We start from the raw sequence: 25,780 nt of genomic DNA, 5'->3' as shown, positions 1-25,780 counted from the left end.
CACTTCATTTTCATCATGTTCATAATCATATATGGACATATTAAGCAAACTGTCATCGAGTTCACTATCATTGAGAACACCATCTTCAATCTCATTAACATTAGAAACATTAGTATTGACATCCACTCTACAGTACTTTTTAAAATAAACCCTTAATAATAGTTTGCGAATAAATGCTTTTGTTTCTAGATATATATCAGCAAATGAGGGAAAAAAAGTTGGAACAAATTTGCTCCCCTTCTTTAAAACATTTCTCATATTATCACATAACAATGTCAGACAAGTTTATACATTCAAAAGAGTCAACACGCTCAACAAAATCAATGCTTTCATGAGTCCAACTAGACACAATAATGTCCAAACCTTCATTTATTTCTTCATTTAAAGCGATTCCGACCCTTTCTACCATTTCTGCCATTCCGACCCTTGTTGCTGGTTCCGTTTTGAAAATTAGCATCTTCCGTGCATCCTAAATCGGGCTCTTCACCTGATATCTCTGTATTGTCCCTGCTGGCCGCTCGGTTAGAAGCAGTAGTTCGAGCAAAGGAAACATTCTTAACATTAGTTTCCTTTTCAATAGATGAAAATGAAGAAGCAGACGCCGAATAATTTCGGCGCTTAGAGCTACGTGTCCAACTCCGCCCCCTAGACTGTCCGCGCACCGGCTCACGTTGCCAATTGAAGATGATACCTGACTCATAGTCTTTCATGTCCCGGACCAACTTGTTGCGCTTTCTTTGCACAACATCTGCTTCCAATTTTGTTGTTTTTTCATTAATACTGACCATTTGAGCTCTATAATTAGCCTCAGAGACAAGCTCATTTTGCAGAGTGGAAATTTCTGTTTTTAATTTTTCATGATTTCTCTGGTTGCGTTTAATGAGTATACGCAACCAACCCACTGTACATGTAAGTGAAATCTGCTTCCACTCTTCAAGAAGATCACCTTCTTCATCTAAAAAAGGTGCTGCAGGCAATTTGTCAATACGTAAGCCCCTCGGTGTTAAATTGAGACTTACGTATTTCTCCAGAAGGCTGGTATCAAAATAAAGAGGTGATAGAAGTCTGGCTGCTTTCTACTGAAATCTGCAGAATACTTGAAGGCAGTAGGCAATTTTTTTACTAAAGTAAAATGTCCTTGTTTCAGCAAAGTCTATCAGGATCTGGGATGTGTCCAGGTCAAAGTTCTGAAAAAGTATCATTGCAGAATCCTTCAGTTGAAAGGGTCTCCACTCCTTTGCATTCCTTAGAAGCCAATCTTCACTGTCATATTTCAGTACCTTAAAATAAACTGACAGGGCTTGCTACCAGGGTAGATCGTTTCATCTGGTATGCTGTCTCGATGGTGAGCAGTTGCATCTTATCCAGCTGTAGCACACAGGGTAGGAGCTCTTCCAAAAATGCTACCCTGTCTTTAAACTGATGCTTCCTGCAGGCAAGTTGACCTTAAGTTGCTATATCTATGGTGGTTCTTGTAGTTTTCTAGATTATTTTAAATTGTGCTGAAGTCCTTTTGAGATTCGAGGTTGATTTTGCTGATTGTGATAATGAGGTACCAGAAGAAGTAGCAAAAATCAACAAAACCAACCTCGAATGCTTTTCTGAAATCAGCTTGCCTGTGTTTCTTTTGCAAAGTTTTCACTCTTCTTCCAAATTTTTTACTTTTTAGAGTGACTCAATAAGAAGCACTCTTTTAAAAAAATTTTTTCATTTATATTTTTATTAGGAGTATCAAGATCTGTGTTTCAAAACAGTCTGCCCAGTACAATACAAGGCACTAGCTACATGATTACCTTTATATAGTGCACAGTCAGCCATATGAGCACTGTGAGTATGCAAATGAGGTTTGAAATCATTAGCATGCCTGAATACCAAAGCCTGCACTAAGTGTAGGGAATGTAAACATGGTGTAAGGACCTATATACATGCACATACCCTGGCAATGCAAGGATGAGCATTGATAAGTGTTCCCTGTTAATGGCTTGCAGGTGTCTATGATTAATCTGACTGCAGGAACAATCAGCATTCGCAGTCTCTCCTTTTTGATATACATCTATTGAGGATGTGTCAGGGAAAGTATATTTGACAATTTATATGGTGCTGCTTACTGTGATGGATTTGAAGTCTTCTTAAGACACTCAGTCTTGCTGGCTGGATTCTGCTAAAATTCAAAGTCTGGTTATATTTGCATTCACAGTCTGTTGCATACAGAAACTTGCAGAATATACACTGATGAGAGAATATACTTTGCAGCACCTGTCTTTAAAAGCAGTAACCAATAACTTTTATAATAAACACAACAGACTAATGTTGCAGCTTAAAGTACTGTTCCACTTTACTTCTCATATAGTACAGATGATGTGAGAGATATAACATTCACCTCGAGACAAATGTGTCTCTACCAGTACCTCTAAACATAACTGGATTCATACAGATCTTTATATACAATTTTAGTCATGCACATACATATACATTTCCTCTTGGTATTCTATTTTGGAGAATTGCTCATCCGGTAGAAACAATACTAATTGCTGCAGATGCTGATGCAAATGCTGACTTGATAATATTATTTTTAAGCTTCCTTGTTTAACCATGTCTTGTCACATTTTTGCTGAATTTATAATATGCCAGCTTTTCTGACAGTGTGCACATCCTGTATTCTATTTGGATCTTTGTATAAGAACATCTGTTCTTGTGCCAGTGCTGATAAACATGTCCTGTTGTCCATATAGAAAAACATGTTTTTGAGGAAACACATTGTCACAGTGTCATTGCCCATTCTTTAAAAGCAGATTTTGCATTTTGCTCTTGCATACATCCTGTTTTTAAGTCTGTAAGGGAAAAATGTCCATTCAGCAGATTTCTTATTTTCCAAGCCATGGTCATTTAGTATGAATGCTGATCACATATTACTAAACTCTGTTTCTGCATTTAAGCAATCTTTTTTCTTTCAGCATATTTAGAACAGAATTAATTTCAGCCTTATATTCATAATATCCAACAATTCCCTCTGTTTTTAAACATACTCAAAACACTTTATATAGAAAACACATTAAGAAACAAAACATTTAGTCTTCTTTTGATACAAGGCAAAATGCAATTTTACATAGTTAATACAATGATATTGAAGTATTACTACCAAACCTGAATGTATTTAACAATTTTTCTTTTGCAGATCATTCTGTGAAAATATTTAATCAATAATGAGCTGTGTCTGCTTTAATTTAACTTGATTAATTTATTCTTTTGCCATCAGAGAATTTAATTTATGACTTAGAACTGTTTCATTAACTCTTTGCAACTGTTGAATTAACTACAAGAGACAAGAACCATGTGCTACTGCAAGCATTTATACACTGCTGAACCATTTTAACCATCACATTGTGTTTATGTCTCTGAACTGCCCATTAACACCTTGGTAAATACTGAACTGGGCTTAGATAATAAATATTTGAAAGCAATTATTTTAGTATATTTACACTAAAGAATGTTATGTACATATTAGTCTATTAGCTGTATGAGTACAATATTTTAATATAATTTTCCTCTAACTCAGGTAAAACCAGTGATATTACAACTTGACAAATTACCTTTGAACTTATTACAATGTATCCTGTACAGTATGTATTTACAGAGACTGTTTGCTATTTATGCATTTCAATCTACTAGGTACTCAGGACCCATTTTTTTTAAACATGGTTTTTCACACAATGTTTTTTCACACATATTTATTACTAGACATTAATTTTATTTGTACTGAATTATTTTGTATTTGTACATACAAAGACTATCATTTGTACTGAATTCTTCTGCATTTGTACATATGAAGACTATAAAGTACATTTAGTCTAATCTTACAAATTTAATAACATTAATATTAAGCAAAATCTTGAAAAATGTTTGTCTCTTTAGAAATATCTAGTGGAATTGGCATCAAAGGCATATGTTCTGTTATTTTAAAAACATTCATGCTTTTTTATACCAACATTGTTTTGCCAAATCATATTAAAAATAGTGACCATTTTTGTTCAATTTTTTACATATCTTTACTCTCTCTTGTATAGCTGTAATAAAGCAATTTTAAATCATCTCTTGTTTTTAAACCATCTCTTGTATAGCTTTACAGTTTAACAGGTTGTAAATACAATTTAATACTAAACAATACAATAATAAGTAGCATAACATATCTTGGACTTTCAGATTTAATCTGTTTACCAGTGTTTCTTATGCACTAATACCTGTTTTTTACTTACCCCCCTAAAAGAGTATTGTTAAGAATGAATGAGATATTTCTTCTGTAGCTTTATTTTAGACCCTTGTTGCTTATTTTTTCTGTAGCTTTATTTCAGACCCTTGTTTATTTTTTTCTGTAGCTTTATTTCAGACCCTTGTTGTTTATTTTTTTCCTGCAGCTTTATTTCAGACCCTTGTGCAGTACTGCTTATACAGTCAGTGTAAAACTGAGAAAGTACCCCTCCCCCTGTAGTACTGCAGCACTGTTTACCTGCTTTATGCTGTGAGAATAGAATGTATGTCAGCCCAACACTTTGGTTATACATTTATTTTATTAGGTTACTAAACTATAGACCTTTGTCTGATTTGATCATTTTTTTATAAAGCTTTTGCTGTTTACTACAACTAGTAGGTATTTACACCCTCCTGCACAATTGATTTGAACTGTATGTATACTATAGCCCATTTGCTGGCTGTACTTGATGCAACTGAGTTTTTTTTTTAATATTTACTTGCAAACAGATTATCAGTGACATCTGTGCACAATTGTGACATTTTATTACAATTACCAAATAGTGTTGCATGTAAACATTTTAACAATTATGTTTTAATAACAATGATGTTTTAGAAAAACTCAAACTACTTGTCTGGCAATCAGTCTTGTTTATCTTATCTTTCCAAAATTTCCTGTAACTATTCATTCAGTCTAGGAAGGTCTGAGCTCACATTTCATGCTCTGTAAACTATAGTTAATTCTTTTGGCATTTTTCTTTAATCTGATTGTGATTTGCATAACTATGCATTTATACTACATAACTAGACATTCCCCCGGATTCACGAATCCTCCGTGTAAGACTTAATAAGTCTTACTCGGGGGGCTGCAGTTGAACGGTATGACGTCAGCGTGCCATGAATATGCACGAGGGCACACTGCCCCAACCGTAATTCGTACACGGACCGTGTAAGAAAGCAGGGGGGCGTGTCCGACTGCCGAGTAGTCTAAATGTCCACGCCCCTGCAAGTGATTGAAAAGTAAAAGCAAATACACAAGAGCGAGTCCACTCAAATGTCCTTGCACCCAACACCACACTCCCTGACATTGTAAACCCCCATCACAGTTATAAAAAGTAAAAAGTTAATTTTATTTTTTTAAAAACCCGAAATAGCTGCCCGTATTGGCGCGTGTGTGCGCGGGTGTGCGCATTGCTTAGCTAGAGTTAGCAATTCTGACATGGAAGACCATAAGAAAGAATGTTTATGCAAATCACACCAAATAGCAATAGCAGAATGGTAGAGCATTCGCACAAAGAAGAGGTATTCACGGTTCGAGTCCCACCACTCCCCTTCGTATTTATTTTTAAATCAGTATATGAAATAATACAACACAAATATGCATAAATAGTAGTAAAATGCAGTGAAATGGCCAATGTATCAGTGAACAAAATAAATATTTTAAATGATCCTGATATATAATTGCCTGCAGCTAAGCAGCGCTTCACTCAGCGCAATAGAGTTGCCCATAGTTTAATAACGGTTAACCCAGTGCAATAGAGGTGCCCATAGCGAAATAGCACTTTAACCAGCGCAATCTGTTTGCGTGGACATGCGTGCCGTGCACCAAGGAGCAATTTAGAGCAAAGTTGCTTAAATGCAGCCACACCCCCTAGCTTTTCTGGACAGTATGAAAATAAAATGAATGACAAGGTTTGAACCCAGGACTCTGTGCATCACAAGCAAAGTACAGAACCACTAAGCCATGATAACGTAGGGGAAACAGCCACTGTTAACAGACATATACTTACTAATGGTAGTTTAACCATTACTAAGCAGGTCTCCAGTCAGCCAAGAATTAAAAAAAATGGCCAATCACAAAAAAGTGCGGGAAATGCGGCATATTTAAGCCCCATAGGCGGGAATACACGCCATAACTGATTGTAGCTCACATCTGCAGTTAGAATGGCTGGTGTCGGAGAGGGAACATGCTTCCGAGTGCAACGTTGGGGCATCGAGGAGTCAAAATACATGGTTTGGCTCCTTGTCCACCATCATGAGTCAAGACTCCTGCAGGGCCAGTTCCAAGGGATGGAGTACAAGGCAGAGGCTTGGAACCAGTTAGCTCATGACCTCACCAGTGCCACAGGCATTCCTCGGACTGGTTCATAGGTTCATAGGTTAGTACTAGGCTGACTGCCCTTGCAAGCCATTTTAAGCCTAGCCAATTATACCTTGTAAGACTCAAACCCTGTACCTTGTGTTTGTAAGGCAAACACCTTAACCATTAGGCCACCCTCCCAACCCTTTGGTGAGCAGGTCCGTCACCACCATGCAGACCTGAAGAGATGGAAGCAGGACCACCTGAACCAATGGATACAGGAGGCCCGTGGGATGCAGAATGCCCCACAACTGAGTATGTAGCTATGGAATGCAGTATGTAAGAATTGATAATTGAGTATGTATAATGGATAGGTATGTCTCAATATCCCTTCACTTACTTTACAGCTGCAGGTGACCGTGCTGTGAATCAGCAAGCCTGTGCTGATAGGCTGTAAGGCTGCACCACCAGGCAGGTTAGTGATTATTCTGCATGTATTGTTATATAAAATATGGGAGAGAGCATGAAAGAAAGTGTTGTAGTTCAATAATACAGCCATAAAATTGCTTGTATAAGTCCTCTGCATGTACTGTCAGATAAAAACATCAGAGAGGCAGAAAAAAGAGAGTAGTAACCCATTAAGAAAGGTAACATATGTCTGGAATACTATCTCTGCAGGCACTGTCATATAAAATAAGTGAGACACAACAGAGAGAGAAACTGAGACATAAACTGAAATAGAGGGGGAAAACCCAAAACAAACAACCAAAAAAAAAAAATAAATAAAAACCTACAAAACCGTAACACACGGAGCAGAGTGTTCTAACCTATTAATAAAGGTATAATATGTCTTGAACATGTCTGCCATATGCACCGTTAAAATAAATAAAGGCGTGAGCTTGTGGAAAAGTGTGTAATGCCATTAATAAAGGTCTAAAACCCAGAGTGTGTCTGTGTCACAGAGTTTGAAATATTGTTGTACCCTTGCATTATACAAATAGTACTGTTTGAAAAAGTGCTGGCAACCCAGAGTTGTGCAGTCCCATATAAAGTGGGTGATGGAAGTGCTAGTAGCTGTGAAGCATATATACAGTCCGCAACAGTCAGTTACTGGCTGGCATGCATAAGTAAATCTGGCACATGTGTAGCATGTTAGTTTATCCCCAGATATGTTTGTGTGTGTCAAGAAATGCAGGGTTCTGTACAAATCTAAGTGAAATGTCATGTGAAAACATCCCAGATATGTAGATAAAGAAATAGAAATGCAATCAAGAAATATGTAGCAGTAACATCTGCATTCTGGACAGTTAGTATGTCAGATATAGGTCAGGTATATATTGGACTAGCCAAACCCATTACACAACCTAATGTATGGTGGCAAGTGTAATAATACATGTAGGGGATAGACACCTGCAGTCACTAGGAATGTAGTGTAGACTAAAAGGAAATTATAAGATGTTAACCAAGGTTTTTTTCTACACCCTACTGTATGTGCATAAACCATGCAATTCCACACCTCAATGGGTATGTGTAATCTTAAAATTTGTTGGGACATATGTCCTATTGTTCTATAAATATTTGCATTCACGTTGATGCATGTGCCCTGTTTAAATACCACAATCATGGTGGCCTGTTGCTACCAAACATCCCTGCATGCTGTTGGAATATCCACTGTGGTTCAATATATGCATGTGTTATGCTTGCTGTTCAACTGTTGGAACCTTGGTGTGTTGGGTTAATGGGAATATTACTGCATGCTGTTACAACTAATCTGGAATGCTGTTGTTTATGTTGTAATTAAACACACCTAATCACAGAACATATGGGAAAGCCGGTCCCAGCGGACCCACCTGTCCCTCCTCAGCTGGCGAGTTCACCTGGCACCAGCAGGTCCAGTGCCCAGCCCAGGCTCCCCTCCTCCATTGGTCCTGTGCCACCTTTGGGTGGAAGTGCTGCAGGGGATGGGGCTCATCCCCCCATGCAAGCGTGGGTGGAGCAGGGCCACATGTCACCCTTCGAAGGGTCCGGGTTGTGGTGCGTAGGGAGATCCAGCGTTCAGTCACTGATCCCCTACGCCAGCTTGAGGCAAGAGTGGCACATCTCATGGGTGAGCCTGCCTGTCCTATGCAACCCCCAGCACAGCCACCCTCGGGGCTGTGAAGGTGTAGTGGTGACTGCCCATGGGTGGGGATCTCAGTTCCACTGTTACTATCTGTGGGCTCATGGGCTTGCGATTTCCAAACATCTGACCCCATCAATTGTGTTCACCCACCCCATGTGTCATACACTGCCCCTGTATGCGTCTTGTCTGTCTTGTCTTTTTACCTCCCCAACCTACCTCCCCGGACATACCTACTTCCTCTACCTCACTTCCCACTCTCACCTGAAAAAAAAAATGGGCAATCTGTACCCACAAAAAAATTATGCCCCATACATAGCTGCCCATTTTGCACACATGTCCATTGGACATGTAAACTGATAATTATAATTGGCAGTACAACATACTTTGTTATCCTCACCCCTCTCCCAGGGGTGGAAGGTTTTAAATATCACTCCAAATTTATTGCATATGCACAGCTGCTGCTGGTAAAGAAATGGGCAGCTATGGACCTTCCCTACACCTGTCCTGCACATCCTGAGCTTGTTTACCTACTGTCTGTCCCTCTTTGTGCCCCTTTTTCATCACTTTCCTATCTCCCCATTTTCTTTTCATTAAAAGAAATTAGCGCGGGGGTTAGCGGGAGTAAGCACTTTTAAGCAGTAGTAAGCGGGTTTAAGCGAGTGTGCGCATGGGTGCGCTTAGCTAAGCATCGCTAAGCATTGCGCAAACCCGTGCAAACCCGCTTACAACTGCTTAAAAGTGCCTTAGTCACTCTATGGCAGGGCCCTTGTTCTGCTGAGCAGCAAAAGAAAAAACCTCTGCTAGTCTCGAACCCCAGACCATTGACACAATAGACTGCATGAATTACCACTAAGCCACAGCAGATATACAAATAGCTTGCTTCTGAAATAAATATATCATGCATTACAATGAGGGAATAGAAATGGAAATTAGGAATGGTACAACACAAAAACTGTTCTGTGGGTCTTTACCAGCAGTTGTTGTGGAATTGCATGACATGACTGTGAAAGGAGAACCAGCCATCCTAGCAGGGAATAATGTTCGGGGGTTTTCCCAAAATTCAAAAAAATTTTTTTTTTGGGGGGCCCCCTTTAAAAAACCCCCCTTTTTTTTTAAAATTTAAAAAAATTCAGGGCCCCCCTTTTTAAAAAGGGCCCCCAAAAATTTTTTTTCCCAACCCCCAAAATTTTTAAAAAAAAGGGGGTTTTTGGGGGGTTTTTAAAAGGGGGGTTTTTTTTTTTCTTTTTTTTTTTTTTTTGGGGGGGGTTTTTTTTCCCCCCGGTTTTTTTTTTTGGGGGGGAAAAAAATTTAAAAAAAAAAAATTTTTTTTTTTAAAAAAATTGGGGTTTTTTGGGGGGTTTTATTTTCTTTTTTTTTTAAAAAAAAAAAACCCCAAAAAATTTTTTTTTTTTTTTTTTTTTTGGGGGCCCCCCCAAAAAAAAAAATTTTTAATTAAAAAAAAAAATTTTTTTTTTTTAAATTTTTTTAAATTTTTTTTAAAATTTCCCCAAAATAAAAATTTAAATGAAATTTTTTGGGGGCCAAAAAAACCCCGGGAATGAAAAAGGGGGAAATTTTTTTTTAAAAAACCCCGGGGGGTTTTTAAAAAAAAAACCAAAACCCCAAAAAAAAGGATGGGGGAAATTTTTTTAAAAATTTTTGGGGCCTTTTAATTTTGGGGGCCCACCCCTTTCCTTTTTTTCCTTTTTAAAATTGGGGGAAAAATTTTTAAATTTTTTTTTTTTTAAATTTAAAAAAACCCTTTCCCCCTTTTTAAAAAAAAATTTTTTTTTTAAAAAAAAACCCCCAAAAAAATTCGGTTTTTTTAAAAATTCCCAAAAATTTTTAAAAAAAAAAATTTTTTAAAAAAAACCCCCAAAATTTCGGAAAAAAATTTTTTTCCCTTTTTTAAAATTTTAAAAATTTTTTTTTTTTTTAAAAATTTTTACCGTAAAAAAATTAAGGGAAAAAATTTTTAAACTTTTAAAAAACTTTTTTTCCCGGGTTTTTTTTTTTTGGGGTTTTTTTTGGTTTTTTTTAAAAAAAAAATTTTTTTTTTTTTTTTTTTTTTTTTAAAGGGGGTTTTTTTTTTTTAAAAAACCGTTTTTAAAAAAAAACCCCGTTTTTTTTGTTTTAAAAAAAAATTTTTTTTTTTTTTTTGGGGTGCCTTATTTTTATAAAAAAAATCCTCCTTTAAAATTTTTTTTTTTTTTTTTAAAAAAATTTTTTTTTAAAAAAACCCCCCCAAAAATTTTTTTTTCCCCATTTTAAAAAAATTTACCAAAAAAAAAAAAAATTTTTTTTTTAAAATTTTTTTAAAAAATTTATTTAGAAAAAAAAAAAAAACTTTTTCTTTTCCCCCCAAAAAAATTTTAAAAATTTAAAGAAAAAATTAAAAAAAATTTTTAATTTTTTTAAATTTTTTTGGTTTTTAAAAATTTTTTAAAAAAAAAGGGGTTTTCCCCTTTTTTTTTTTAAAAAAATTTTTTTTTCCAAAAATTTTAAAAAAAAAATTTTTTTTTTTTTTTTTTTTTAAAAAAAAAGGGGTTTTTTTTAAATTTTAAAATTTTTTTGGGAAAAAACCAAAACCCCCCCGGAAAAAAAATTTAAAAAAATTTTTTAAAGAATTTTTTTTTTTTTTTTTTTTTTTAAAAAAAAAAAAAAAAATTTTTTTTAAAAAAAAATTTTTAAATTTAAAAATTTTTTAAATTTTAAATTTTTTTTTTTAAAAATTTTTTTTTAAAAAAATTTTAAATTTAAAAATTTTTAAAAAAATTTTTTTCCCTTTTTTTAAAAAAAAAATTTTTTTTTTTTTAATTAATTATTTTTTCCCTTTTTAAAAAATTTTTTAAAATTTTTTTTTAACATTTTTTTTAAATTTTTTTTTAAATTTTAAAAAAAAAAAATTTTTTTTTTTTTTTAAAAATTTGTTTTTTAAAAAAATTAAATTAATCAAAATTTTTTTTTAAAAAAAAAAATTTTTTTTAAATTTTTTTTTATACAAAAAAAAAAAATTTTTTTTTTTTTAAAAATTTTTTTTTTAAAAAATTTTTTAAAAATTTTTTTTAAAAAACCTTTTTTTTTTTTTCCACCCTTTTTTTATTTAAAAAATAAAAAAAAATTTTTTTTTTTTTTTGTTCTTTTTTTTAAAATTTTTAAAACAATTTTTTTTCCCCAAAAAGGGGAAATATTTTTTTTTTTTTTTCCTTTTTTTTTTTTTTTTTTTCCCCCCCTTTTTTTTTTTTTTAAAATTTTTTTTCCCCCCTTTTTTTAATTTTTTTTTCTTTTTTTTTAATTGTTTATTTTTCGTTTTTTAAAATTTTTTATTTTTTTTTTTTTTTTTTTAAAAAAAGTTTAAAAAAATTTAAAAAAATTTTTTTTTTCCAAATTTTTAACCTTTTTTTTTTTTTTAAATTTTTTTTCCCCCTTTTTTTAAAAATTTATTTTTTTCCAAATTTTTTTTTTTTTTTTTTTTTTTTTAAAAAGGGTTTTTTAAAACCCCTTGAAAAAATTTTTAAATTTAAAAAAAAATTTTTTTTTTTATATTTAAAAATTTTTTTAAAATTTTTAAAAAAATTTTTTTAGGTAAAAAAATTTTTTTAAAAAAAAAATTTATTTTTTTTTTTTTTTTTAAAATTTTAAAATTTTTTTAATAAAATTTTTTTAAAAAACTAAAACTTTCCCCTTTTTTTTTTCTTTTTTTTTTTAACTTTTTTTAAATTTTTTTTAAAAAAAAAAAAACCCCCAATTTTTTTTTTTTAAAACTTTTTTTGGTTTCCCCCAAAAAAAAAAAAACCCCCCCCCCCGGGGGGCCATTCCCTTTAAGCCCCCTAAAAAGCAGGGGCCAACTCCCCCTTAAAACCCCGGAAAGGGGGGGAAAAAAAAAAAGGGGGGGCCCCCCAAAAAGGGGAAAAAAAAACCCCAAAAAAACCCCCCCCAAAGTTTAAAAAAAAATTTTTTAAAAAAAACCCCCCTTTTTTTAAAAAGGGTTTTTTTTTAAAAAAATTTTTTGGGGGGAAAAAATTTAAAAACCCAAAAAAAAAAGGAAAAAATTTTCCCAAAAAAAATTTTTTTCCCCCCTTGAAAAAAAAAAAAAAAACCCCCCCCCTTTAAAATTTTTTTTAAAAAAATTTTAAAAAAAAACCCAAAAAAAATTTTTTTTAAAATTTTTTTAAAAATTTAAAAAAAAAAAAATTTTTAAAATTTTAAAAAAAAAAAGGGGGGCCCCCCAAAAGGGGCCCCTTTTTAAAAAACCCCTTTGGGGCCCCCCCAAAAAAAAAACTTTTTAAAAAAGGCCCCCCAAACCCTTTGGAAAAAAAAAAAAAAAAAAATTTTTTCCCAATTGGGAAATAAAAAAAAAAAAACCCCCCCCTTTGGGGAAAACCCAAAAAAAAAACCAAAATTGGGGAAACCAAAAAACCCTTTTAAAAAAAATGTCCTTTTTAAAAAGGGGGGGAAAAAAAAAAGGGGAATTTAAATTTTTTCCCCTTGGGGGGGGAAAAAAAACCCCTTGGTTGGGGGGGGGGGAAAAAAATTTTCCCCAATTTTTTGGGGGGGGGCCCCGGGGCCCCGGGGAAAGGTTGGGGGGGTTTTGGGGGAAGGGGGGCCCCCCTTTTATTTTAATTAATTTTTCCCCTTTTAAAGCCCCCCCCCCCAAAAAAAAAGGGGGCCCCCAAACCCCAAAAAAAAAGGGGGGGGGAAAACCCCCAAAAAGGAAAAAGGAACCCTTTAAAAGGGAAAAAAAGGGGGGGGGGGCCCCCCCTTTTTAACCCGGGGAAATTGAAGTTTTTGGGAAAAAGGGGGCCAAAAATTTTTTCTTTTTTTAAAAAGGGGGAAAAAGGAAAGGTGGGGGGAAAAAAAAAAAACCCCCGGGTTTTAATTCCCCTTTTTTTAAAAAAAAGGGGGGAAAAAAAAAATTTTAAAAAAAAGGAAAAAAGGGGGCCCCCCAAAAAAAAAAAAAAAGGGGGAAAAAAGGGGGTTCCCCCAAAAAGGGGGGGAAAAAAAAAAAAAAAAAATTAAATTAAAAAAAAAAAAGGGGGGAAAATTTTAAAAAATTAAATAAAAAAAAAAAAAAATTAAAAAAAAAAAAAATTTTAAAAGGGGTTTTTTAAAAAAAATTTTAAAAAATTTTTTGGGGAAAAATTTTTAAAAAAAAAATTTTTTTTTTAAAAAAAAAAAGGTTTTTTTGGGGGGGTTTAAAATTTTTAACCCAATATACAAAAAAGGGAAAAAAAAGAAATTGGAAAAATTTTTTGGGGGTTTTTTAAAATTTTTTTTTAAAAAGGGGGTTTTTGAAAAACCCAAAAAAAAAAGGAAAAAACCCAAAAGAAAAAAAAAAATTTTTGGGGTTTTAAAAATTAAAGGGGAATTTTTTTAAAAAAAAAAAAATTTTTTTTTGGGGGGTTTAAAAATTTTTTTTTTAAAAAAAAAAATTGGGGGGTTTAAAAAAAAAATTTTTTTTTTTAAAAAAATTTTTTTTAAAAAAAACCCCCCCCAAAAAATTTTAAAAAAAAAGGGGGTTTTTTTTTTTTTTTTCCCCCCCTTTTTTTTTTAAATTCCCCCCCCTTTTAAAAAAAACCCCCGGGGGTTTTAAAAAATTTTAATTTTTTTTCCCTTTTTAAATTTTTTTTTTGGGGTTTTTTCCCCTTTTTTTTTAAAAAAATTTTTTTTAAAAAAAAAAAAGGGGTTTTTGGGGGAACCCCCCCCCCCAAAAAAAAGGGGGGGCCCCCCATTTCCCCCCCCCCCGGGGGCCCCCCCCCCCAAAACCCCCCCCCCCCCCTTTTTGGGGGGGGGCCCTTTTGAAAGGTTGGGGGCCCCCGGGGTTTGGGGGGGGGGGGTTTTTTTTGGGGGGGGCCCCCCCCCCAAAACCCCTTGGGGGGGGCCCCCCCGGGGGCCCCCCCCCCCCCCCCCCCTTGGGGGGAAGGGGCCCCTTTTTTTTTTTTTTTAAATTTTTTAAACCCCCCAAAAACCCCCCCCCTTTCTTTTTTTTTTTTTCCCCCCCCCCCCCCCTTTCCCTTTTTCCCCCCCCCCAAAAAAAAAAAAACCCAAAAAAAAAAAAAAATTTTTTTTCCCCCGGGGCAAAAAAAATTTTTTTAAAGGGGGAAAAAATTTTTTTCCCCCCCCCGGGGGGGAAAGGGTTTTTAAATATCACTCCAAATTTATTGCATATGCACAGCTGCTGCTGGTAAAGAAATGGGCAGCTATGGACCTTCCCTACACCTGTCCCACATCCTGAGCTTGTTTACCTACTGTCTGTCCCTCTTTTTGCCCCTTTTTTACCCCTTTCCTATCTCCCCATTTTTTTTAAAAAAAATTAGTGGGAGGGGTAAGCACTTTTTAAACAGTAGGGGGTTTAAAAAGGGTGCGCTTAGCTACATCCCAACATTCAAACCCCGGGAAACCCTTTCAACTGCTTAAAAGTGCCTTAGTCACTCTATGGCAGGGCCTTGTTCTGCTGAGCAGCAAAAGAAAAAAACCCTCAGTCTCAACCCCAGACCATTGACACAATAGACTGCATGAATTACCACTAAGCCACAGCAGATATACAAATAGCTTGTTCTGAAATAAATATATCATGCCCAAAGAGGGGAAATGGAAATTAGAATGGTTAAAACAAAACCCGTTCTGTGGGTCTTTACCAGCTTTTTGTGGGAAATTCCAAAATGACTGTGAAAGGAGAACCAGCCATCCTAGCAGGGGAAAAATGTTACAGTAGCACCTTACAAACACCCTAGTATCAGACCAGGATAAATACTGGCCACAGGAATACAGTGCAATAACCACATTTGTATGGCAGTTAATTGTGTAAGTCAAAAATAAAGTACATACTCCCATGTATCCTGTGTTAGAATTTGGAGGGGTGAGTACATGTCTACACTGAGAAGTGTGTACTGGAAGCAGCAACATTCAGGTTTGAGTACAACATGCATATAACTGGCTACAACCCTAGCTTCAGATAAGAGACATATACCAACCTTCTGACTGACACAATGGTGTCCAGAGCAAACAAGCATGGGCCCCACCTTGGACAACTGAAAGGGCTACACCTACCTAACCTAGCATTTTATAGCAGTGGGCTGCAATCACAGTGAGTAATGCAATCACCACACAGCAGGCTGCATGCAATTACTGAATGGTGGGCAGCAATTGGTGCAGAGGCTGTCACATGCACAAGTGCAGATACCTAGAAAAGCAGGCTGTACCTGCAGTCCACACATGCAATTCTAACATTGCAGGTACTGGGAGATAGATAGATAGAGAGAGAGAGAGAGAGAGAGAGAGAGAGAGAGGAGAGAGAGAGAGAGAGAGAGGAAAGACACAGACAGAAAACACAACAGAGAGAGAAACTGAGACATAAACTGAAATAGAGGGGAAAACCCCAAAAAAAACAACCAAAAAAAAAAAAATTTAAAAACCCACAAAACCAACACGGAGCAGGGGAAAAACAAAGGTAAGGGAATTAAAATGTATGTGTTGGCATGTAGTAAAGTTCCTGAAGAGTACTCTACACACTGCAAATCATCCATGTGTGGCAGGAGATCTATCTGTATCCCAAGGCATGGGCAAGGGACATACTGCAACTGTTAGTGAAGGGGGGACAGAATCTGTCATGAAGGTTGATATGTGCATATATCTATGTAGGTCATAGGGGTGGCCAGAAAACAGCATGCAGTGCTGATTTTTTCATGTGGTGGTTAAATGCTGTGGGACTGATTTGTCAGATCTGCTGTGTTCAGCCAGTGAGGCCTGCTAATGTTTCATGGGCTGAGGACACCCCCATGCATTCTGCACAACACTGTGCAATATAATCACATAATTTTACATCCCTCAAAATGTTGATAAGTGATATCCCCACCATGAAAGGTGGACTGTACATTGCCTATATGTACATCCATGTGTACAGCAATGGATGTGTAATGTATATAAAATATATATATATATATATATATATATATATATAATAATATATATATATATATATATATATAGCCATAAGAGAGAGGGGGAGAAAAGTGACACAGGGTCATATGTACTGCAACAGGGTGTGTGGTGACCAAGGCATGGACTGTAGACAAGTGTTTATACTGCAGTGCCATTCCTCCTTTCCAAAACACTGTACCCATTAACTACCGCATAGGTAGAGACCTACCTAACAGTGTAGGTGTGATAAGGGAACATGGGACACAGGTGGACAGTAGCCCCCTCCTTGATGAAGACAGTGCCACACTACACCTGTAATCGTCTGTTTTTCAAAACAACAGGTGTGTCATCTAGGGGAAAAATAGGTAGTGTTCCCCCCCTATCACAATGCCCTTTTGGTAGTTTACATGACAACACACCAAAGGGGGGCCACAGACATACCCCGGGTAATACCCCAAAAAGATGATGCAGACTGACTCACAAAAACCCCCACTGTTTTTAAATAAATACCTACAACAGATATGCCCCATATGGACAAACCCCCAAAGGAAAATATACCCAAACCCCAAGGGTACAGCTTACCCCCAAAACCTTTTACCACAAACCCCACAGGGGGATGGTTTCCCCCCCAAACCCCTAACCCGGGTAAACCACCTGGGAAAAAAACAATCCCTTCCCGGATAAATCCCCTAAAATTGGTTCACCCCCCAAAAAACCCTTGGCTTTTGGAAAGGAAAAAAAAGGGTTCCCAAACCAGGGGGATATGGGAATTTCCCTGGGAATAGAAAACCACCTAGCCAATAAAACCCAAGGGTCCTCATTAGGTTGAAAAAATTAAACCCCGAATTTAATTGTGGGGGAAAATTGGTAATTTTTCACCCCAGGGAAACAAATTGTTGGGCTGGGTTGGCAGCAAGTGAAAACAAAGTACATTTTGTTTTAAAGGGGGCCAGGGTAAAACAAAAATGGTTTCTTGTAGGGCCCTGGGCCAACCCCATATTAAATTTTCCCATGAACTTTTGGGCCCCACACAATTTTTTCAATTTCAAACCTGCATTGGGTTTTGTAATCTGAAGGGCAAATCGGTAAAGGGGGTAAGTTTGTGGAAAGTTGTATTACAAGGTAATGTCATCCTAAATGGGGGGAAGGCAAAAGGTTTTGTAATTACCCGTTAAAAGGGGAACATAGTTGGTTAAGGGATATGTGTGAAAATATTTCCCCTTTTTGGATGAATGTTGTCCATTGTTTGGCAAAGGGGAAAACATTAAAGCTTTGGGGGTTTATACTCTGGGGAATTAAATTTCCCCTATTTAATGGAGACTCCTGAAGCTTGGGGGTAAACACCCCGTTTGGGTTGTTCAATTGTTAAAAAATTTTCAGGGGTTTTTTTGTGGGGTTTTTAAAAAAGGGCCCAGGCATGGGGGTTGTTAAATTGTGGTGGAAAACCCTAATGGGATTTTAACGGGTAATCTCAACTGGTTTGGATAAGTGGGGTTTTATTTTGGGTTGATGTGTGTGAAATCATCCACAATTGTTTATATTTTTCAGGGATGGACCAAGCCCCCATATAACCGGTTACAGAGGGGATCCAAAACCCTTGCAACGTACACATCTGTTTAGGCCCGGGCAGGGCATCAATTTCAGGGTTGGGGTTTACTGGATGTAAACCGACTTTACATCCCCTTGCAATTTAATTGACATTCTGGTTGGCATTTCGTGATATCCCCGCTTGAAAGGGGGTTGGGGGGCCAATTTCACCCCCCCCCGGGAGGACTGTTGATGGGGGTTGGGAAAAGAAATTCCCCCTTTAGTTGTTGGGGCCGGGGAACCCCCAAAATGGAGAACGGTTAAACCCTTTTGAAGACAATTAAGGATTTTTAATTTTGTCAGTAAAGTGTACTGTGGTTTAAAAAGTTTGTGCCCAAAGGTTTGGGAAACATATTTTAAAAATTTTTTCACCGGGTGGACCAACGCCCTTTACATACCCACTGAGGAAGAAAGGGGGAAATACAAACCCTATTTCCCGGTCCCCTTTTGTCCCGAAGGGGAGCCGACCAGCGGGAGGGAAAATGCAATGTTTGGAAGGGAAAAAAAGTTATAAATGAATTTGGCCCTGCATAACCAACCATATAAGCATGCCATCATTTTCGTGATTTAATTAGAATGTCTGGGGCCTCTGAATCCCAAAACAAAGCATTTGGCCCCAGGGGGTTGGGGGGCCATTACCCCCCACCCGGGGTAGGAAAGGACCCGTCCAACATTGGGCCCCCACAACAGGGAACACAAAGACATTTTTTCATAGGCAACCACCCCACCCCTGGAAGGCAACCCCGGGAACATGCCCACAACACAGTTAACCCCAGGGGGGACCCACTGGGGCTGTGTTTTAAAACAGTTCTGCTCCCCATGGGCAATAACCCCGAAAATTTGAATAATAACCTTTCCCTGGACTGGGTTGGACGTTTTTATTCTGCAATTTAGCCAATACCCAAACTTTTTAGGGAATGGCCCCCCCAGTTGTGGCCACGACTAACTCTCTTTCTTTGGCCCTCTTTTTGGGGTGAAAAAAGCACCAACCAAATCCCTGCTGGTGGTGTGTTTTATAAATTTCCCCAATGTTGGGAAAAAAAAATATATGTCCTGGTGAGGGGGTTTGGCCATGAAAACGGGGAAAATTTGCATTTGCATGCCATGCATGGTTTTTCCCGTAAATTGCCCCCCACCTCCCCGTAAAAGGCCCGTAGCTTGGGCCTTTAATTACATGCAATACCCAGGCTGACACACATTTGGGAACCTGTCCCACATTATTGGGTATTGGCAAACCTGTAACAACATGGGAATTTATTGTACACAAAAACATGCACCCTTTTGGAAACCAAAATGGGGAAGGCACAACCCCGTAAAACCCACAAAGTTTTCCAAACACAATTTTGTTCCCAGGGGTAAGGGCCAAACACTGGCAACACTCTTTAAACCATTAAAAGTCATTTAAAGGGTGCTCCCTATTTTTGGGGAACCCATAACCCCATGTACAAAGGGGGGTGTGTTTGTGAACTTACCCCCCTTCACCCCAGTTAGGTTGGATTTCTGGGGTGGTTGTGTGTGTGGTGGTGTGTGTGTGTGTGTGGTGGTAGTTTCCCCTGTTCGTGGGAACAGTTAAATTTTTTGGTTTTTTGCTTTGCACCTCATTTTGTTCAAATTTTTCATTTCCAAAATTTTGCATGTTTTGTGTGCTTAAAATATGCCCGATTGTAAAGTGTGCCTTTTTTCCCCAAAAAGGGGCCAATTATGTCCCGGGAAAGCAGGGGAATAGGGCACTGCCCCAATTGGGTATGGTGGGGTTTTAAAAGTTGCAGGGGCATTGGGACCAAAGCCCGTCCCTGGCCCCACTTTACATATCTGCCCAAAAATTTCCCACACCAACCATAACCCCTTTCAATTTGGCCCTTTTCCGGGGATTGGGACCCTTCACATCTCCCCCCACCACCATCCAAATTCTGGGGAAAATTGGGGGATGCCCTTTGGGACACCCTGGCCCCCTATTTCCCCGGGGAAAGGCCCCCCGAACCCTTTAAACCTCCAATTTTGTTCAACCGTAACACACAGGGCCATGGAAAGGGAACCCAAGGGATGGGCAAGGGCCCCTTCAGTAAAAATTTACAGCAATTTTTGGGTCCATTGGTTTCACCATTTGTTCCAGGGGGAGACAAATTTCCCCCAAAAATTTTTCCCTGACCAGGCCAGGGGGGAAAGGGGGATTAAAAAAGGGCCCCAACACTTAACTGGGAGGGCTTGGGGCCCCAACACAACCCCGTGGGGACCCCCCGTGTGGGGTGGCCCGTTTGCCGGTATAACCTGTCACCCACCCCCACCCACAGGGAAAGGGGGTTTTTGTTGTGTGGTGGGTTGGTGTTGTTACCCCGGAGGCCCGGTATTTTTGGCCCGGCAGTGTCTGTGTGCAGGTTCATTGTGGTGTTCCCCCAACCAACCATATGGGAGAATTTTGGGTGTGTTTTTGCCCCTTCCAAACAATTTGGGGGTTTTAAATCACAAACCATTCATCCAAAAATTGGGAAAGTGGAAAATGTTTTTTCCCCCAAACCACCCAAACCCCCCCAACACAACACACCCAACCCCACAACCCACACCAACCCAAACACCCACACCAATGGTTGGAGGGCAATGTTGGGGTTGAAAAAACCCCAAAATGTGGTAATGGCACCTGTCCCCTCCGCACCTGCCCCAAATTACGGAAAGGTAACATGGCGGGTGCCAGGGGTTTTCGGGAGCAATGGGGCAATTTCCCCGGAAAGTGCCCCATATTCCCTTTAGGGATTTCCCGGCTTAAAGCACCCCAGGGCCGTTATTTTGGAATTTTTTACACCCCAGGGTTGGGCGAGAGGGCCCCCCTTCCCCTTGGGTAAATGACAGTGTTTCCGCCGGGGATTTTTGGGAATTTCCCGGGGGGTCATTAAGATTGAGGGAACTTAAATGGGGGTTCCCCAATGTTGCCCTGAGGGAAGGGGCCCGGGGGTGGTGGGAATAATGGTTTTCCAGAACACTCATGGATCCGGGTGGCCAAAGGATTCATGGTAACCCGGACAATGCTGGGGGGCCATCTCCTTATAACCCCCCCCCCCCCCCCCCCCCCCCCCCCCCCCCCCCCCCCCCCCCCCCCCCCTCCCCCCCCCCCCCCCCCCCCCCCCCCCCCCCCCCGGGGGGGGGGGGGGGGGGGGGGGGGGGGGGGGGGGGGGGGGGGGGGGGGTTGGGAAATAAATTTTTTGGGGGCAAAATTGAAAAACTTTCCCAAAAAAATTCCTTTTGGTTTAAGGTTTATACAGCCAACCTTTTCCCCAACAAAGCCCCCTTTACCCAATTTAACCCAAATCAATTAGGGAAAAAAGATGTCCTTTAAAAAATGACCAAAAAAACAAGGTTTTCACATGGTGGCGTTGTGTGCATGCAGACATACACACATTAACCAAACAACTAGGGCTCGCACATACACACACACATTACATCAACATTGGCCCATGCTGTACTGTTGTCCCTCACACACACACACACACACACACACACACACACACACACACACACACACACACACACACACACACACACACACACACACACACACACACACACACACACACACACACACACACATGTTGATTGGATGGGTCAATGTCGGGCTCTGACAAACCAACAACACACCCTGTGCATATGATGACACCTGTGCCACCTCCTGTCATCTGTCACATTGATGCAGGAATAGGCTAACATGGTTCTGATGCACAGGGTGACATTATAGCAGTGTAGCAATAGTAGCAAGTTGCCAACAGGAAAGTGTACTGATATCCTTGTAGGTATATCTGAGCAGGCATTATGCATCACAGCTCTGATAGTCATTGTAGCATTGTTTACACCATTGTTAGGTCTGAGTATGTATTGTCCACCCATGTGCCACTTGGCTGAAATGTACAGTGTTGCCAGCATGTGTTAGTTTGTGGACAGTACGTGTGTGATGTGTGCATTACAAATTAGCAGGTGTACATCTGTGAACATGGTGTGTGCACACTGTCTGCATGTACGTGCATAGTGGACATGTGGGATGTGTGACATACCCTGTTGTACACATTGTTAACATCTCATGGTATCTTTCAGTGGCCAGTATGCATTCTACTACAGATATGGACTAACATGGGTATACATGTGTGTATGACATGGGTTGACACTATGCTGTGAGTGATAATGTTGATATCTGTCAATGATCTGCAGTCTGGTAGTATACAGCACCTCAACAGCATGACTATAACCAATCATTAGATGATGTCCTGACAAATGACACACAGTTGTAGGGAACTCAGTAACAGTTGGATCCTTCTGGTACTATACTATAACAGTAGCCAGTGGTATTGATCGCCACATATTCCTGGGACCACAACTGTGTGGCATATAGCCCTCTTAGGTACATGCAAACACACTAGGGATATGTCCATTCACATCTGGAAATGCATGCATTGGCCTAAACTGCATTCCCTGGATGGGACGCATATCCTACACAAGGGTATCATACAGACAGATACCTGTTGTCCAATACATGCTGCATAGTCATAAGCCGACTATGGCATAGTCACCCACATTTACTAGACATACTATCCCGACAGTACCACATAGGTGGTAGCCCTCAACATGTATGTTGGGTACCAATGTGTACAGACAGACAAGTGTTATGTCATCTGTCCCTTGATATCCACATATCCATAGGTATTGCAGAATCCATCAGTGTTTCACATAACGCATTAGGGGCCTGCATGCATATCCACAGGGCTGTTGTACACCTATAATGACTGTCCATTACTGCCAGTCGTTGTTGTGTATGAACATGTGTGACATATACCCCAGGCAATTACCCTCACTCACAGTACTCTATAGTACGTGTCATGGGTGTGTCTGGCACAGATGACCTTGGCCACGGATCACTACAGTGGCCGGGCTTGTCACATGCATACATATGTGACCTATGATCTGAGAAGCAGCGGCACAATCTGTCGAAGGAAACAAATGTATTCATGTAGTATGCAGGCTTCACACCTATGTACTGATTGAGGTCACATGTACACATATTCATTTGCCACGCAGATACCCGATGTGTACAATGCACATACTGTTTTAATCATATGTCATACCATAGTAAAAGCAAAACCCACACTGCATTGACCAACTGTGGCACACACACACACACACACACACACACACACACACACACACACACAGCGTTTGCAGGATTCAAACCCCTTCCTAACTATGTTATGATACTAGAGAGATACGCATTAACATGGTGCGCTATATGCTTTCCTGGGTGGTTTTGGTTCTCCTGATATATTTGTAGGATGCTGACATTAGCAGACATTCCAAAGAGGGATGTACCTCTTTTAATGTGTTTTCCTGGTCTCCAAAAAGGCTACTCCTCTCAAAGGAAATCACACACACACACACACACACACACACACACACACACACACACACACACACACACACACACACACACACACACACACACACACACACACTGTCAGCGCTTGCAGGATGCAAACTCCTACCTAACTATGTTATGATACTAGAGAGATACGCGTTAACACAGCCCGCTACATGCTTTACTGGGTGGGTTCTGTTCACCTGATATATTTGTAGGATGCTGACATCATCAGACATTCCAAAGAGGGATATGCCTCTTTTAATGTGTTTTCCCAGTCTCCAGAAAGGTTACTCCTCTCAAAGGAAATCACACACATACACCCCCCCCCCAGTCAGTGCTTGCAGGATTCAAACCCCTACCTAACTATGTTATGATACTAGAGAGATACATTCATTAATACAGCATGCTATATGCTTTATTGGGTGGTTTCTGTTCACCTGATATATTTGTAGGATGCTGACATCAGCAGACATTCCAAAGAGGGATGTACCTCTTTTAATGTGTTTTCCCGGTCTCCAAAAAGGCTACTCCTCTCAAAAGAAATCCCACACATACACCGTCAGTGCTCGTTGGATTCAAATCCCTACCTAACTATGCTATGATACTAAAGAGATACGCATTAACACAGCACGCTATATGCTTTACTGGGTGGTTTCTGTTCACCTGATATATTTGTAGGATGCTGACATCATCAGACATTCCAAAGAGGGATGTGCCTCTTTTAATGTGTTTTCCCAGTCTCCAAAAAGGCTACTCCTCTCAAAGAAAATCAGACCCCCCCCCCCACACACACACACACACACTGTCAACGCTTGCAGGATTCAAACCCCTACCTAACTATGCTATGATACTAGAGAGATACGTATTAACACAGCACGCTATATGCTTTACTGGGTGGTTTTTGTTCTCCTGGTATAGTTGTAGGATGCTGACATCATCAGACTGGGCATGGGGAATGTGTGTGCACTTTCTTTTATGCAATCCCAGGAATGATCCATGTGGGTCGGCAGGTATCAACAGCTTGAACAGGACCCTGTGAGTCGCACCTTGTGTGATCTATCTGTGGAAACATTGACATCCTTTCATATGTCAACACATATCTATTCACAGATTGTTGGTTTTGTGGATACGACGTGTCTGTGATGTTGATGAAGAGCTATGCAAAGTCTATGTGGGACATGTGTAGCTCTGTTCAGTGATGTATGTCCTGGGTGGCTGCCTTGCAAATGGTGTAGCATGTTTGGGAAACATGATCTGCACATGAACAGTAATCTCCCACTCCTCTCTTCACTATCTCCCACTCCTCTCTTCACTATCTCTTCAAATAATGCAACCTGTATTAACCCTGACAAGACCACGCGACTGCTAGGTGTAACTATTGATAACCATCTCAATTATGATGAACACATTAACACCACTGTTAAAAATGTCAACAAAAAATTGGGACACTCTACAGAATTAAACCTTTTCTTACCCCTGAAACTAGAAAAACCATTGCACAGACACACCTGATCTCCACCCTCTTTTATGCCTCACCCATCTATACTAACTTATCCAAAAGTAACACTACCAAACTCTCCATCTGCTACAATAGTATAGCCAGATTCATTACTGCTACTCCCCTAAGAACTCATCATTGTCTTAATCTCAAACAACTAGATTGGTTAGAGCTAAATAACCAGTTATTCTATCAACTACTTATCATTCATAAGACCCTTTACTACCCTGAGGTAACCCCCAGCCTTTCAAAAATGATTATACCATATAGAAACCTAGCCACACTCCGTTCTGCTAATAAACTTCTAGTATCACTACCTAAATCATATAATAAAGCTGGTGATTCATTACTTGCAAACTCAATAGGGAAAATCTGGAATCAACTCCCTCAAGGAATAACTAATCTAACCTCTACCTCTCTTTTCAAAAAACACATTAAAGAACATCTCAAAACAAAATGGATATGTCCGTGTGCTAATCCTGACTGAAATAATGTCTTCACTCTCCTAGTTCTTCCACCCTACCCCTCCTTACTTAACTCCTCTATAAACTTTCAGGAGTTTGAGAGTTATTATCTAAGAACTGGGCTTTTGCCAGTTAAGTTTGTTCTGTCTGTATCCTGTGTTACTGTTAAGTCTTTTATATAGTCTAATATAGTTGTATATAGTATAAGTTTATTTCCTATTATTAGTATTTGTTTTTGTATTTGAAACATTTTTTCTTTTTTCTACCTTATATTTTGACTAATATTATGCCTAACGTGATAAATTGTTGTGTATTTACCTGTACTGGAGCTTTTCTCCCCGGGCCTCTACTGAAAACGGATATTGTGTCCAGTTGGACTAGCCCGGTCAACAAATGTAAAATAAAAAATAATAAATAAATAAATAAACATACCACAGTTGGTAGGGTTGTGTGTTTGTCAGCTTCCAATAGC

Source organism: Protopterus annectens, chromosome 2.part2, assembly GCF_019279795.1.
Source record: "Protopterus annectens isolate FY-2018-M chromosome 2.part2, PAN1.0, whole genome shotgun sequence".
Lineage (NCBI taxonomy): Eukaryota > Metazoa > Chordata > Ceratodontiformes > Protopteridae > Protopterus > Protopterus annectens.
The sequence above is the reverse complement of the archived record's forward strand: the minus strand, read 5'-3'. Positions refer to the sequence as shown.